Here is a 15,187-nt window from a genome sequence, read left to right on the forward strand (position 1 = left end):
TGTGTGTGTGTGTGTGTGTGTGTGTGTGTGTGTGAACTTTTATTCACAGTGAAAATGCACCATGTGAATCCCTAGAATATAAATAGGTCCAGCAGCCAGAGTCAGGTGATTTTCACACTCGTGAAACCAGACATCCACCCTGACAGCAGCTGAGAAAATGGAGCCTTCTGCATTCTGGGCAGGGTAGGTAAATCAAGTCTATCTGAGCTGGGTGTGGTGGTGCATACCTGTAATCCCAGCACTCAGGAGGCTGAGGCAGGAGGATCACTGAGTTTGAGACCAGCCTGGGCTACATAGTGAGTTCCAGGTCAGTCTCAACTACATAGTGAGACCCTGACTCAAAAAACAAAACAAAAAAACAAAACAAAACAAAAACAAAGTCTATCTGTTGCCTCAAACCTTTGATTTTTAAATAATATAAAAATTAAAATCTCTTTACCCCTAAAAACTCCTGAGGAAGCTGTTAATTTTAAACAAGAAGTCTGGCTGTGCCTAATTTCTCTTCCTGTTTTTGTTTTTCTGTGTTGTGTTTGGGTAAAAGATATCATGTCCATCCTGTCACAGGATGGTCGGGCAGAGGGAAACCGTCATTTCTGGAAATGGCTGGACGTGGGACCTATGAAAACAACTCTCGAAATAAATAACCACCAGTGATGGAAGTGCCAACAGCACACAGCATCTTTTTTTGTGTGTTCATAGGTCATGGCTTGCCCTCTCAAAGTTAGGGTGACTTAGAGGGGTCGGGGTGATGAGCTTAACTGCTGAAATGTCAAGACCCTGGAGTCCAGAAGGGGCATGAAGGATGTTGGAATTTGTCCAGCTCTCAAGGCCTGTGGTTCCCACCCTTGGTTCTTACATTACTGTGCTGTGGCTGTGCACCCATGTGTGTGACAGTGTGCTTTTCCCCGTGGTAAGCCTCCCATTCTGAGGGAATTTTCATGTTAACCACAAGAAGTGGCTGGGTTTGTAGGGAAAATTTTCTATTCCCCAGAGAGCACGTGCTGGCCTCTTGGGTGTAGGGTGGTCTTGTCCATGGTCTCATTGCTGGGCCTTGAAGAGTGACCCCAGCATCTCTGCCTAGGCCTGAGGCCTCATGTGGGTGCAGATGAGGTACCTCCCTTCCCCTCCCCCTTCCCTTCCATGTGACCATCATAATACCTCTGAGAGTAGTTTGTACAGCTTCCTTGTCCCTGTCACATAGGGCACAGTGTGTGTATTAGTGACCAAGTGTGTGTTAGTGACCAGGTCATGAGCACAGCCTCTGTCACATTCAGTCCATGTGATTCCATCCGCTGCAGAAAGCAGGGACATCAGATTTAGCTCAGCGGTTCTGCCACCTGCCTTGTAAGCACAAGGACCTGAGTTAGATCACTGGCACCAAAAAAAAAAAAAAAGAAAGAAAGAAAGCAGGGACATCAGGGAGCCCTGACCATGGGGTGCAGAGTGGGACAGTCTCTTGAGAGTGGCCTGGCCTCATTAGCCCCCAAAATTCACATAAGTGCTCTACTCACCCTTCTACATGTACAGGCATCCTGTCCTTTACAGAATGCCATGGAGTATTTGTTTTCCTGTCATGCGTGGGAGTGCAGGCTTTGACTACATGGACATTGTGTGGATCTGTCATTGCTCAGTTCTGTCTATGGCACAATAATGTGGTTGACACTGCTGGACAGAGCAGCACACCCACCCCCTGCTAAAACCCCCAAGTCCATACCAGAGACTGAAGTGGGCTGCTGTGCAGCACATTGAGCACATGTGTACATGTATTCCAGGACCTGCCTACACCATGTCTGTCCATGTGCTCACTCCACACACCCCTGATGAGGTGCACACACTGCTGCTTGGCACCATGACGGATTCAGACCAGGGCAGCCTTGGTCCTAGGAGCTTCCATGTAAGGTGTGGAAAGAGCTGATGCAAGTGACCACCACCACAAGCAGAGAGTGGTTATTACTCACTCTACAGTGCTGTAGAGTTCCACATGGGTTAAGGTCACCTGGTGCTTGGAGGGGGAGGGGGACATCCCTGCTTGCCCACCCTGGCTGAAGGTCTACTCAGACCCACTGCTTTTTGCTAGCTCTTTCTCTGGACAAAATTTCACGTTTTGCTGTGTGGTAGGCTGCTGGAAGAAGGCAAGCATGGCTTAGGCATGATCGTAGTCCCCAGGTAATAAAGAGGAAGACCACGTATATATTCATGTTAGCTCCCTTTCCATCTAGCAAGCAGGACTCACCACACTTAAATACTTTCAGTTTTTCCTGCACAGCATGAGGATTCCTGGGTTTGTTTTGCCTCTGAAAATGACCATTTCTAAGGAAACATGACAACATTACCCTTCCTGGCAGATAAGAAGTTCTTGTGCAGAAGATGTGCTCCCTATCGCCCTTGGGAAATGAGTTGCTGATCTGTACTTTCAGGGAGAGGTCCCACACCTGTGCCTCCTCCTTCTCTGGACTCTTGTTCCCAGCGTGCTGGTCAGGAACAGAGCTGGCTGGACCCCCTGGAGGTGGCAGGCTGGTGGCATGATGATGAGGCCTGGCACACAGCGCTTAACCATGTGTGGGTCATTGTGTTTCTTGTTTATCATACCTGCTCTTCCAGTCTCACTCAGGTTTCACTCCTCCCACCTCCTTCAGCCATTCTGCCATCCATGCATCACTCCTGCCTCTGCTAGGAATTCTCACTGCACATAAATTCTCTGCTAGATGCCTCCTTGTATTCGGTGGAACTTGTGGACATACTTGCTTTGACTAAGCATGTCCTTGTAACGGGACAAGGAGCTAGTTTATAAATGTCCTGGGTATCTCTTCTCTTCTGCCGATTGACATATTCTCTGTACTGGGGGCTGGGGATTAGAGATTAGAGTTTTCACAAAGCCCGGTAAAGGAAAGCTCTCAAACCCCCAAGCCTTTCATGAGTTGCAGAGGTCAGCATTAACAAAAATCGTTTCAGGAATTTTTTTAATAAGTTACATTTAAAATAACCTTTTAAGGAACCCTCATATTTTGCTGGTGGGAATGTAAAATGGCACAGCCACTGTGAAAACAGCTTGGCAGTTCCTCAAAAAAGTTCATCAGAATTACCACATGATCCCCAAAATTCCACTCCTAGCTATGTACTCAAAGAACTAAAAACAAGGTTCTCAGATGGTAGTACCTGCGTGTTCATAAAAAAAACATTTACAGGGCCAGGGATTTAGCTCAGTAGTTCCTCCACCTGCCTCACAAGCTCAAGGTCCTGAGTTCGATATCTGGTATAACAACAACAACAGCAACAAAAACATTTACAGAAGCCAAAAAAAAGGTGGGCACAGCCCAAATGGCCATTCATGGAAGACTGTCTGAACACATTGGGGTGTGTCCATACAGTGGAGTATTATTTGTCCAAACATGGGAATAGTGTACTGACAAGGCTACCACAGAGCCTCATGCTTACTGAGAGACGCCAAACACAGAAGGTGTTATACTTAGAATAGATCAGTCCATAGAGACAGAATGCACATTGGTAGTTGCCAGGTTGGGAGGAGGGGAAGATGGGGAGAAACTGCCTAAGGGTCAGGGATTTTACTTCCAAATGATGAAAACATTTTCAAAGTAGAGGTGATGGTTTCCATAACATTTTAAAGGTACTACATGTCATGAGTTGTTCCCCTTAAAATAGCTAATTTTATAGTATGTGAATTGCATTTGAATAAATTATTTTTTAAGCAGAAAAGGAAAGCAGTTTTTTCAGGCTAAGAAACTGAAATGAGATTGAGCCATTTCTGGGAACTGAGATTAAAGTTCTTGCAGGTTTATTTGTAGATGGGACCTAGACTTGTTAGAAATGCTTGCTAGAATGTAAGTATCTTTTAGGAGGTGATTTTTTAAATCCTGCCAGAAGGATTTGACTTAAACAGAAGAAAATGACTTAAACATTCTCTGGTGCTAGTCTGTAAGCTTAGGTAAGTATTTCATTATTTCTTGGACTTGGGGAGCATGGGCACAACCCATCATACAAAGCAGAGATTGATTTTACCCTCCACAGCCAGGCCAGCTGCCTCTGGCGTTGTGCTCTATCTGGCAGGCACGGTGCTACTGAGCTACATCCCTAGCCCTCCTTATACTCCAGGTTGGGATCCTCCCTTCTCTCTCACCCTCTTTGCTTTTGCTTCCTTTGTGCTGCAAGTGCCTGGGCTCTCTTTGTTGTTGGGGTTTTTTGTTTGTTTGTTTGTTTTGGTACCAGGAATCAAACTTGGATCCTTACGCTTGCAAGGCAGGCAGCAGAACCATTGAGCTAGATCCCTGGCCCTCTCTTTGCTTTTAAATAAGCTGTCTTCCCTTAGTGGTTCCACTGCCTGCCTTGCAAGTACAAGGTCCTGAGTTTGATCCCCGGCACCAAAAGAATAAAATAAAAAAGCTATCTTCCTCAATCTGAAAAGTCTAATTTTCTCTGCCTACCCTTGCCTTAACACATAGATAATTCTCACAGGCCTTACATAAGAAAGAAGTATGAAATTGGGCATGAAGGTGCACTTCAATAACCCAGCTACTTAGGAGGTTGAGGCAGAAGGATTACAAGTTCAAAACTAGCCTGGGAAGCTTTTTGAGACCCTGTCTCAAAATTTAAAAAACTTTTAAAAGGGCTGGAGGAGTAGCTCAGTGAAAGAGTGCTTGCCTAGCACACGTAAGACTTTGGGTTCATCCCCATCGCTGCCAAAACAAGATGCACCTCACAGTTGTGTTTTACATGCTTGCTTTCCCCCTCTATCAGTGAACCACTGGAAGTGCAGAGGTTCATTGTGGCCCACGGCTGTGCTCCACTCCCTCTGCCTTGCTTTGCTCTACTGGCCCATGTTACCCCTTCAGCCTGTTCTCCCACATCGGAAGCATTCACAGTATGCCTGCTCCTCCCTGATCCCCCACATACGCCTTACTCTTCTCCATGTCCTGATGTCTTATTACTTTTCTTTCCCTATCATCTGGGAAAGATTTTTTTGGACATCTGTTATGAGTAAGCAACAAGAACGAGGCCGTCCCTCAAGGAGAATCCATTAAGAAAAATCAGACAGAAATGACTGTCATCAAAGTTGAGCTGGGTTGTGGGATAAAATTTCATTAAACACTGTTGTGGCTGTTTTGTTCCTCAGCCACACCTCTTTCATAATGTTGGTAATTTGTCCAAAACAGTTTTTTCAGGCTGTAGTTTGTGACTGTGAATTTCCCCACCCCCACCCTGTATTTTTCTCTTTCATGTGTGTTCTTTCACATGGAAGGTTGTTTTGGTTTTAACTAACTTTTCTGTCCTGTAAATCATTCCAGAGAGCAGCTCTAATATGTTTTGATTCTTGGCTTTCCTCTTTATAATATCCTTAAGCTCAGTTGGGTCCATTGTGAGGAAGAGTTTTCCCAGGGAGCGTTGGTATCAGGTAATTAGATTGGCATTCTAAGCCCACTTCTTAAGGGTGGTGGCTCTCCAGGGCTACCCAGCTAGCTGTACTGAAAGAGGGCCCCAGGCCACCTGACAGCCATGCAGTTCTATTTAGGGCTTCCCTCCATCCTGAGCTGCCCACAGTGATGGTCACTTTGATGATGAGATCCATGCTCCCTGAAAACTGGGTTGCAAACAGCCTCCTGGTCTAATGATGGAACACATACGGCTGCTGGCAGTGGGAGACAGTATGAATATTAATAAACTATATTTCACTTTTATTACTTTTTCATTAGGTTTGCATGGAGAGTGGAGCCCATGTATAGGGATATAGACAGGCGTTTTGTTTTCTTGACAAAATGGCGAACCTCACGTTACAGGCGAGGGCACAAAGTATGCTGCTGACAGGAGAAGGCCAGGAAGAACAGAGGGTGGGCTCATGTTTGCACTGATATCTCGGGCAAATATGTGCTGTCATTGCAGTGCTTTTGCAGAGCATTTCTAGGGTGACATTTCCTTTTCTGTTTTAATGTCTCAGTGTGACTGAGACATTAGGCTGTTAGGCTGCACAGCTACCTGCCCTGTTCCATTAGTGGCTCCAGGTCACAGTCATCCTGGAGTTAATATGCCAAGGTTGGTCCTACCTACTCATGCTGAGCATCACAGCCTTCATCCCCCCAGCTTCCCCTGCTCATCTGACACCTTTCTTCAGACTGAAGTGGACGTTACTGCTCCCATCTGCCCCACAGTACTGTCCACCTCTGTTTTTGAGTGCCTGTGGACAACCCTGGGCCACCAAGTAATGATGGGTCTTTCCATCCCTGGCCTGGGGTAAGGGCACTTGGAGACCCAGATACACCTGCATGAGTTCCAGGGACCAACGAAGGTTCTGGGCAGGGGCAGGAGAGTTTGCTTCAGCATGGGGGTGTCCAGTCCTGCTTTGGGAAGGACCTCCTGCTGAAGCTCTGAGCCATGCATTGCTAGAATATTTTGTGACGACTCTGAGTTGTGTTTGTGGGTGACAAGAGAAGTCAGTCACTGGGCTAAGTGATAGCACCCCACCTGTCACTGCATATCTGCTGTCTTGTGGAGAATATGAAGACACACACACAGATCTGGCAGAGTGCAACATGTGTGAGTGTTGTAGGGGAGTAGATTGGACCTAATGCATCAGTTTCATGCACCAGGAAGATCACTTAATTCTTGCTAACTGGAAATGTGCCTGTTTCAGCCAGATCAGATGAAAAACCTGAGGAACTATATGTACTGAGTAATTCAGCCCACTCAAACCTAGCCATTCTTGATTAGAAAAAAAGCATTTTTCTGCTTTTTCAATTCCAGGTTTTTTCTGAGTTTAGAATTATTTCTTAAATGAGATATTGCACTCTTTGTGCATGTAGAAGACCCTCCTTTTTTGAGTTGCATTATTATTCCTCTGTATTCACTGTATAGCAAGCATTTATTGAGTGTCTGTTGCATGCTAGTTACTGTCCTTTGACCATCTGGTAAATACAAGTGTTTTACCTGTGTTTACAGGAGTCACACACTGTTGGAAAATAAAGACATTGCATGTGGTTAATAAGTTCTCTAAGTAATTAAACTTACCACTTCAGTACTATACTTAATGTGTTCTCATTTTTCTGGACCAAAAAATTTTTTTGTTGCTGTTAGTTTTGAGACAGGGTCTCACTATGTATTCAAGACTGGCCTTAAACTCACTGTGTAACTCAGGCTGTCCTTGAACTCATGATGATCCTCTTGCCTTAGCTTCCTGAGTGCTGGGATTAAGGCATGCATCACTACAGCTGGCTGTGTCTGGACAGATGTAATAAGATAAGACCTTAGCGTCCTTGGCTCTCGGCTACAGAGGAGAGGACAAAAGGGAAATGGCACTGACTTCCGGCCAGGAGCTTCATTTATCCCTCATGATAACTGTATTCTCACTTAGTAGATGAGAAAAGAGAGCCTCAGAAAAGAGTTGCCCAGTGGCATTGGTGGCATACAGTACCATTGGATCTGCTCTGGCTACACCCAACAGTTCCTACCATCCAGCAACACTTCTGCCAGGAGCATCTTTGCTTGGTCCTCAGGGCTGTCACAATGAACGTGAGGAGATGGATGCAAGCATTATGTATTCCATTTAGATGTCTGATTGTCTCTGCTCCAGAGCTAAAAGCTCCTGGCATCTGTGCATCGGCTCCTTTAAATTCAAAATGGAATTGCCATTTATTAAGTGCCTGTTACATGCCAGGAACCTCACAGAAGTATCTCTGTTCCTCACACCTCTTGTACTTAGCAGGATCCTTGTTTTATAGATGAGAAAATAAGCTCAAACACTGTCCCATGGCTACTGTGTGATAGAGCTGGATCTTTCTGTCTCGGCACAGTTTGTTTCCTCACTATGGTTTGTCTCTGATCCCCATGGGGTTCAGCCATCTTTCTTGACTGTTGTCAGAGTGCCAGCCCCTTAGTGAACTGTCCCTTTCTAACATTACCTTCTCATCTCTTCATGATTGTAGAACCAAGTCCCCAAACCTGGTGGAAGTCATAGAAAAAAATACTAGAATATCCAGAGATGTGGATTCTAGCCTCAAGCTGGGCACACAACCTTGAGCAAGTCCTTGGCTCCTGAAATTTAGAATAAGTACCTGGCCCCTTCTTCCTTCCCTAATGAACCAGACACTTACCACAAATGTATGAGAATCTAAAATGCTCAGTTAAGACATGCTCAATCCACATAATGTGTAGATAAATTTTTTTTCAGCTTTAATTGAGTTTATTGGTACATTTTAGGGATACAGTACAGTTACATTCATTGTTGGGATCTTGCACCTCTACATGACAAGTCTTGGAGTTTAAATAAATTATACTAAAAAAATGCTGGGCAGACGGGACATGTTGGCACACACCTGTAATCCCAGCAGTCAGGAGGCTGAAGCAGGAGAATCACTGCAAGTTCAAGGTTAGCCTGATCAACATAGTCAATTAAAGGCCCACCTAAACTATGTAGAGACTATGTCTCAAAAAAAAAAAAAAAAAAAAAAAAATTAGCTGAGGAAGTAGCTCAGCAGTACTGCACCTGCCTGGCAAGCTTGAGGTCCTGAGTTCAGTCATCCCCAGTACTAAAACCAAAAAAGTTATGCTAAATATACACATACACAACTTATTTTTCCTGATGCATATAGATACTGTTTTGATTAATATGTTAGATAACTACTCAGCCTTTTGGGGACTTGCATTTTCTCATTTGGAAAATAATAAAAGTACAATTACTATCATGTGAATCTAACTGCCCTCCCCATTCTATAGATGAGGTTACAGCTCCACTTCACTTTGGAAGCCAGAGTCACTGGGTCTGCATCACAGGAAAAGTGCCCTTATGAGGATTACTATGAAGTGTGGGTCTTGGGAACACAGTGAGAGGAGTGCAGAGACCGCTGCACAGCCTGACCTTGCACAGCAGCATCAGAGTTCCCGGCACCCTTAATCTCCAGGGCCAGTGGGCTTGGCCTGTGGATTTTACAACATCCTTTCTCTCTTCCTTTCTTCCTTTTTTTCTTATAATAAAGGCATTTTTTAGTTTATGTTCCAGTTCTAGAGTCTTGTCTTGGCAGTCATTGTTGTAAAATAAAACTTAAGCTCCAATATTATTAAATGTATATATTTCCTTTAAAAAGGAAATACTATCCCAGATATGTCATATTTAGAAATTGCACCCCCAAAAAAGGAAGAAATTGCACCAGGTATTCAATGTATTAACTATTGTTATTCTCTAATTATTTTGTTATGAAATTTTTATAGATGTAAGAAGAGTGCTTTTTAATATTTTCTTTATTAATATCTACATGTATTACATTAAAATAAAATTTCAGGGGAAAAAAACAAATTGTACCAGATTAGTAATTTCTTTGAGCACTGGCCTGTTTTCTATCTATGTATAGATACGCATGTTTTTATATTAAAAACTTCACCTTTCTTAAATTTTAAGAAATATAAAAATATATATTTATTTTTAGATAGGGTCTCTATGCATTTCAGGCTGGCCTTGAACATGGTGATCCTTCTCACTCAGCCTCCTGAGTCCTAGAATTGGTTGTGTGCCACCACACGAGCTTAGTATATACAAAAATTTTTTTTTTTTTTTTTTTTTACCGGGAATTGAACTCGGGTCCTTGCGCTTGCAAGGCAGGCCACCGAACCACTGAGCTAAATCCCCGGCCCATATATACAAATTTTTAAAAATCTTCTCTTTTTAAATATTCTGGTTTTGGTAGATTTAATACCCTCCTTGAAAGGAAAAATACATATATTATAGTATATTTCTAGTCCCCCCCAAATTTGGGTTTTTTTTTTCCTTAAGACACAACTCTTAATTCATTGTTTTTAAGTATAAATATAATTTTGCACTTGACAGAGCACCATGATGTACATGATTTCATTAAACAATTAGAGCACCTCTGTTTTATCCCCAGTTACACATGTTCAAATTGAGAGTCCATCTTGTGTCAGGACCTGGAGCCAAGAGGGAGCAGAGCTTACAGCCTTGTCCTGCTGGGTCTCTATTGTCAGGCAGTGTATGCATACTTGTTCCGCAGAGTTTGTGGAAGTTGGTGAGGTTAAGGGTTGAGCTGTTGTTTTGGTTCAGTTTCTCATACCTGAATTGTGTTCCAAGCAGTTGTGTTCCCAGTGGTGCCAGAGCAGAGTTTACATGATTCCAGGCAACATATGTCGAGGGGGCTGAGACTCAAAAAAGCAAGCCTCAGGAGCATTGCATCTCTGGTGTTGTTTTCTTAGTATATCACACAAGAGCAGAAGTTTGTAGTCACCTTCTCCACAGATACAAACCCTGAGCTTTATTAATTAGAATGTTAAAGGGCCCATCAGAGTGCTAAATACCAGCAACCACTGTGTTATTTGACACTCAGCTTTATCAGCAACAGTGCCAGATGTTTACACAATGGAAACTATGGAACTAAAGGGATGTATAAACCAGCTCTGCAGCTAACTGAATGCCCAGCCAAAACCAGGCTGATAACAAGGAAGGGTGCTTTCCTTTTGTCTGAAGAAAAGGTTCCCACAGAATCCCTGTGCTGGGGCCCCAAGGGTAAGCTTGGCAATTGTCTAACACAGTTTCTTCATTACCGATTCCTGCTGGGCCAATTTATTTGAATCCACACTGGGCCTAAGGCACTGGCCAGGTGCTGAAGATGTGCAGGCTATAGGCATTGAGGTGGAGATCTGCCATGCCTGGCTATAGGGCATGGGCATTGTGTGTCACTGCTCCTGGCCCTTAGTGCTCTCCTCCCTCCATGTCTGGTGCTCAGGCCATAGCAGGAGATGGGCTCTCTCAAGCTTGGGGACTGTGAAGCCTTCATATTGCTCCAGACTGGCTTAGGCTAGCAAACAAGTGTTCTGGGGTGCTCTGGAGCTCCTCTGGGTTCAACTTGTTTTCCAGGCACTGTCCCTGCTAGGCTTTAAACCTGTGGTGTCAGCTGCACTGGGTGACCTTGGGCCAAGGATGTCCCAGCCCATGCCTGCGTCTCAGTGCCCTGTCCAGCTTGGGAGGTAGCCTGAAGACCTCTGTCCCCATACTGGTCAGGGATGCTCTCCTGCTTCCTTGCTCATCCCTCCACCTCTTACTGCCTCCTCTTTTTCTAACTCTGGTGCCAGAAATCTCTAGACCCCAATTGTTCTGACTTTTCTCTAGCAAAGTACAAGCCCTGACTTTGGAGTTCTAGGCCATGAGGTCTCACAGGCAGTTAGTTTCATGTTACCCGAGGACCAGTGGGGAGCTGTGTCCCACAGGGACAAGCAGGCTTGGAGAGAGCCATTCTGTCCTGGGGCAAGAATGGCTCTAAGTGCCTCCCCTGCAGCAGACTGAGTGCCAGTGGCCACCACACACACAGGATAACCTGGACAGGAAGATTGTACCTCCAAGGAGCTTGCCATTTAGCTAATAGATATAAATAATGTTGTGTGAAGATAATTCTGGGCTATTTCTCAAGGAATATTTATTTTCATTCCAAACTGAATTTTGAGCTATTTTTTTTTAATTGATTGATTGAAGCCCTTGGGATTGAACACAGGGCCTTCACACTGACCTACATCCCCACCTTTTTATTTTTTATTTTGAGACAGAGTCTCACTAAGTTTCTAAGTTGCTTAGGCTGGGCTTGAACTTGCAGTCCTCCTGCCTCAGCCTCCCAGTGCTGGGATTTCAAAGTGTGTGCCACCAGGCCTGGCTAAATTAATTGTTTTTTATAAGCATGCAAAACACAGAACTTCAAGACAATACACTTGACCTAGCTACACCTCAATCTTAAGCACATCAAAGTTCTCTTTGGTAGGTAGACTTCATTGTGGCAGTTGAATCAGGCAGCCCCAGTAACACCAGCAGGACATGTCTACTTTTCTCTGATTGCATGTGCTTGGTATAGGTAAGTTCTTCTTGCCGAAGAATAGCACCCTGCCTGAAGTCTGTTGTCCAATTCTCGAGGGCCACATAGCGGGTTTCATGGCTATGTTTGTGCTGCATCCAAATAGGTCAGTCAGTGAGCTCCTCCAGGCTGAACAAAGATGAATCTTTAGCACTTGCTCTAGGTATGCCAGCTGGCAATTAGGGAAGTTTCCAGTGTACATAAACTTCTGAACATACCCGAAAGTCTTATGACTTTCATTTTCCCAGGTTCTGTCCTGGTGATATTAAATATACATTTAAGAGAATGCTACTTATAATGTACATTACTGTTTTTAAGTTTCTGGATGTTGCTTGGGTGGGAGGTGGGAAAAGAGAAAGTAATTTTTCATGGGAATTCACCTCAGGTAAAAAATAGTCAAAGCCAAATGTGGTGGCACATGCTTATAATCCCAGCACTTGGGAGGCAGAGGCAAGAGTATCCCCGTGAGTTCAAGGTCAGCCTGAACACGTGGCAAGACCCTGCCTCAAAAAAACTAAAGATTTTTAAAAATTAAAAGTTGGAGACATAGGATTGATTTATAAATGTTGTTTTCATAGTTTTCAGGGAGGATTTAATGCTAAGGTTCTAGGTGGTGGTTGAGAATAAAGAAGAGCCTTTACCTTTCATAGGGTTGATTCCTGACAGCATAGCCCAGGGAAGAGACCCCAACAGCAACACCAGCTGCTGCCCCTCTGGCCATAATTTTGACCCAAACTCTGGAGGTGAGAGAATTGAGGGTCCAGTCTTGCTAACTTTCGTCTGTCTTCTAGTCTCTGGCTGCCTTCCTCAGATTTTGCTATTCAGAAGTCCAGTTATTATTTACTTGACAGGGAGCCCCAGGGAGTAGTAGCAGGACAGAACTATTAGGCTGAATATAGGTAGGTGCAGATAGTGGAGCAGGAAAACAGGAGGAAGAGGTGTCTCATGGTGATGCAGGCCACAGCTCCAGACCCACATGGTCAAGGTCTTGTCTGGCAGCAGGAGGGACAGGGTGCATGTGTGTTGGTCCAGTGGGCTGTCCCTCCAGGTCAGAAGCCATGCATGTTTGCCCACTCTGGTAGCATGTTATGGTGGGCTGGGGTGACAAAAATCCATTTTGCTTGAAAACCAGGGTACATTTCTCCCAGTTTTGCGTAGCCTGGCTAAGAGGAATCCTAGACTGTAGTCTTTCCACTGATCTTTGCTTTAAAGCCTCTGGGAACTTTGTTTAATCTCATGTCTGGACTCCTCCCCCTTTAACCCCCAGACTGCCTGAGAATATAACTGAACATAAAAGGAGCTGTTTGGGCCCCAGTTTGGCTTAGCTTGGGCAGGAGGGGCTGCCTACCAGACCTGTCTCATACTGCTTGGGTTTGCACACTTAGGAATCCAGGCCATAGTCCGGGTACCTGCCATGGTGATCCTGGTGAGCATGCATCATGGACTTTAGACATGCATGAGGGAGTGCAGCCAAGGCCAGACACAGTTTACATCCCTACTCTGTTAAAATTAAAACCCAAATTCATAAGTAATACTGAGTGTTCTGTATTCAGTGTGTTTTATATTGTTTTCATCATTGTATCCTATATCTCAGGCTCCTAAAGCCTTGATAAATATTTTATTAAATGTAAATTAATTTATACCATGTCAGGCATTTAGAGTTTTGAAAGATGTATAAAATTTCATAGCTGGGTGTGGTGGCACATGTTTATAATCCCAGCACTCTGGGACACTGAGGTAGGAGGATTGAAAATTCCAGCCCAACCTGGGCAGTATAGGGACTTAGGAAGACCCTGACTTAAAAAACAACAATAATAATAAATAAATAAATAAGCCTTCACCTCCTTATTTATCACTTGTCTTTTTTCATCATCCCCACAGCTTGAGGGTCCTTTGGTGGATAGGGTGCTTTCATACACGCTCCCTCTGTCTCCTGCAGCTGGCTCCAACACGGCCATGGTTAAGCTGCAAAAGCCTGGGCCCCAACCCCAACCTCAGTGATGATAAATGCCACCTGATGTAGGTAAAGACCAATTCCATACGCCTGCTGGCCACATTTGGCCTCCATTCTAGAGAGAAGGGAAGAACTTTCTTCTTTATTATCTTACTGTTGGTGCCTTTTTGAAATTCCCACCATGTTTAGAATCATTAGCTGAATTTTGGAAGAGCCAACGTTTGGTTATAAATATTTTCTTTGCAACAGTTATAATTCAAGGTACATTTGTCTCCACAGGGACGTTTGTTTGAATTTTGAAAGAACGTGTATGTTTTACTATAGAAGATTATTTTTGAAGGGGTTAAGCCACAAACAGTGATATTTTAAGTAAAGTTAAAACTGCTTTTCATTGTAGCCATTGTTGATCCCCACTAAGCTGAGCTAACCCAGCATGAACCAGGCAGGGACAGCCCCACCCAAAAGGGCAGGGAGAGGTCTCCACCCTGAAACTCTCCCAGCCTTGGAGTGATCTCAGCACAGGAGCATTGCCAGCCACAGGCTCAAACAATGCTGTATCAGTGACACAGTTGTTGATGATGTTTAAAGCATATTTATTATGTCAAAATAATGTTGCATATATAACACACTTAGAAATTTTTGTACACTCATTCCCAAGGCAGCATTATCCATAGTACACAAAAGTAAAGCCGCACAATGTCTATCTGCAGACACATGGATAAACCACACGTATTCTGTGCATCTGTGGAATACTGTGGTTTTGTCGTCATCCCCCCCTCCACCAGAGATCCAACTCAAGACTTTGCACTTGCAGTGCAGGCACAGTGCCACTGAGCTAAATCCCTAGCCCATTACTGTATTATTCAACCTAAGAGAAGAAGGAAATTCTGACACATGCTACAACGTGGACGAAGGAGCTAAGGAATTTATGCTAAGTGAAGTAAACTAATCATGTACTCTTTCTGTGTGAATGAGGTTTTTAGGGTAGTCATGAATTTGACCCTAGAGACAGAAAGCATAATAATGGTGGCTGCCAAGGACTTGAGGAGGAGACAGTGAGGAGTTACTGTTTAAAAGGTACAGTTTCAGTATTATAAGAAGAGCTCTGGAGGTAGATGTTGGCATAACAGTGTAAATATTCTTAGGAACAATGAACTATACACTTAAAAATGGTTAAAATGGTAAATTATATGTTATGCATATTTTCCCACAATAAAAACATTTCTGTATACATATCCCTGCCCAAATTCCAAGCCCATTAAATATTTACAGCTGTTTGGTAAAGCATCTGCAGCCCTTAAAAACCACAAGAGAAAAAGATTCTGTTGGTATATTTGTAATACAGAAAAATAGATCACTTTTTTTTTTTTTTTTTTTTTTTTTTTTT

At 43.8% G+C, this 15,187-nt stretch overlaps 1 protein-coding gene across 4 annotated transcripts in view; it reads left to right on the forward strand.

The window, feature by feature from the left end:
- The window catches only part of Hipk2 (homeodomain interacting protein kinase 2), a 124,779-nt gene that overhangs the window by 13,709 nt on the left and 95,883 nt on the right, over positions 1-15,187 (forward strand). The gene's annotated exons all lie outside the window — the stretch shown is intronic.

The sequence above is a fragment of the Fukomys damarensis genome, unplaced genomic scaffold (genome assembly GCF_012274545.1).
Source record: "Fukomys damarensis isolate Sample0158 unplaced genomic scaffold, DMR_v1.0_HiC HiC_scaffold_16, whole genome shotgun sequence".
Taxonomy (NCBI): domain Eukaryota; kingdom Metazoa; phylum Chordata; class Mammalia; order Rodentia; family Bathyergidae; genus Fukomys; species Fukomys damarensis.